The sequence below is a fragment of the Echinops telfairi genome, unplaced genomic scaffold (genome assembly GCF_000313985.2).
Source record: "Echinops telfairi isolate 266 unplaced genomic scaffold, ASM31398v2 ScPeMD7_18;HRSCAF=68, whole genome shotgun sequence".
NCBI classification, from domain to species: Eukaryota; Metazoa; Chordata; class Mammalia; order Afrosoricida; family Tenrecidae; genus Echinops; species Echinops telfairi.
The window spans coordinates 13091547-13093648 of record NW_022103915.1 but is presented as its reverse complement, the minus strand read 5'-3'; the positions used below and the strand labels follow the sequence as shown (position 1 = coordinate 13093648).

The 2102-nt window shown below is 49.1% G+C and overlaps 1 protein-coding gene and 1 pseudogene across 1 annotated transcript in view; one reads left to right on the top strand and one right to left on the bottom strand.

The window, feature by feature from the left end:
- Nucleotides 1-560, bottom strand: part of LOC101645697 — a 116921-nt pseudogene extending 116361 nt beyond the window's left edge.
- Nucleotides 1-2102, top strand: part of DGLUCY (D-glutamate cyclase) — a 106571-nt gene that overhangs the window by 36943 nt on the left and 67526 nt on the right. The window lies entirely within an intron of this gene.

Below are 2102 nucleotides of genomic sequence, written 5' to 3'. Positions count from 1 at the left end.
TGGATGGATGGATGGATGGATGGATGGATGGATGGATGGATGGATGGATATGGGGGCATTTTTGCCTGGATGCTAATTTTGTTCTTGGCGCCTTTGTCAGGGTAGGAATGGATATGGGGAGTCAGGAAAGACTTCACTCTATGGGACTCTAAAGAATGAGCTCTTTCGATGTGTGATTTCTCTCAACAGAACCTGGCTTTCCCTCCTTAACACGTGGTGTCCCAGGAGTCAGAGTGGACTCGATGGCAACTGGTCTGCTTTCGTTGCTTACTGTTGCTTCAAAATCAAATTCCCGTTTTTGTAGTTTGATATAAGGCATGCTGTACAACTCCGAGAAGGAGGGAGATGGGGCTTTCTACTCCCATAAACAACTAAAGTCTCAGAAACTCACAAGGGCAGCAGTGATCGCCTGTTCCCCAGGGTCACTGTGAGTCAGCATCGACTCCATGGCAGTGAGTTCAGGGGGTCTTTGGTACAACTCAGAAGGTACAAAAAAGATCAACAGCAGAGCATCTCTCTGCCAACAGGACCACCCCTGGCACACCTGCAGAGGGCGCCATTCTCGTGGAACGTAGGGCGGCAGCCAGCGTTTCCACCCAGAACCCAGCTTCCCACCCTCCCTCCCTGCAGTCACCACTCCTAACAGGCACGTCTTCTTCCTTCCTGAGACAGACTGTGTGTGTGCCTGGCCTGACACAAGACTCCGCACTAACCTTGTGGACTTCACATCCCTGGGAGATGGTTTCAGATGAGGGCATATGGAGCCACTTATTCTTTTTCAGAGCTGTGTAGTATTCCATTGATGTGGCTGTACCGTTGTTCAGTTGGCTGCTCTTCTGGGTGTATATAATCCACCTTCATGGGGCTCTTTTCTGGGTCGTTTCTGCTGCAGACAGGGCTGCCATGGGCTCGTGATACTTGCTTACCCTCCTAGAAGTAGACTGCTTGGGTAAAGCAGAGGAAGGGCTCTGTACTGGTGGAGTGTCAGTTGTCAGGCAGACGTAGGTGAGCTATTTTTACACTAGGATTTAAGGCATGTCAGATTAGATCCTGCTAACCAGTTTGTGTTGCCTGCGGCCCCCTCTCTGGTGGCGTTACTGTTAGAGAAGGTATTTGTGGTTTTGAGCACAGAGGGTGCAGTGGTTGAGCCCTTGGATAGTGACTGAAAGGTTGGCGGTTCAAACCCCCCCAGCTGTTCCGAGGGAGAAAGATGTAGTAACCTGGCAGCCTAAGAAAGTACATGGGGCATTTCTATTCTATCCTCTAGGGCATCGGTTCTCAATCTGTGGGTTGCAACCCCTTTGGGGGTCTAACGACCATTTCACAGGGTCACCCGATTCATAACAGTAGCAAAATGACAGTTAAGTAGCCACAAAAATAATTTTATGGTTGGGGGTTCATCACAACGTGAGGAACTGTATTAAAGGGTCGCAGCATTAGAAGCCATTAGAAGGTTGAGAACCACTGCTCTAGGGTCACTTTGAGTTACAGCTGGATGGTATCAAGTTCATAGACACCCTGGTGGTAAGCCTCAAGATTGAGGCCCCCGCAGAAATGTATGGGCTTAAGAGGTCCTGGTCCAAGAGCCACCTGTGTGTGTTGGGGGTCGGGTGTGTGTTTCCAAACCAAATCCAAACTGCCATCCAGTTGATTCCAACTCGTAGTGACCCTACAGGACAAGGAAGAATTGCTCCTGTGCGTTTCCAAGACTATAACTCTTTATTGGAATAGAAAGCTTTGTCTTTCTCCTGCAGAGCAGCTGCTGGTTTTGAACTGCTGGCCTTGAGGTAGCAGCCCAATGCACCTCTATGACACCACCAGGGATCCTTGTATGTATATGTGGGGGGGGGTAGGAGAATGTCATTTCTAAGATATTTTGAGGCTGTGCTTCCTGTTAACATCACAGAATTGGATAGAGGGAGGGAGGGATGGATGGATGGATGATTGGGTGGATGGATGGATGGATAGGTGATTGGGTGGATGGATGGATGGATGGATGGATGGATGGATGGATGGATGGATGGATGGATAGATGGATGGATGGAAGGATAGGTGATTCAGTGGATAGATGGATGGATGGATAGATGGAAGGATAGGTGATT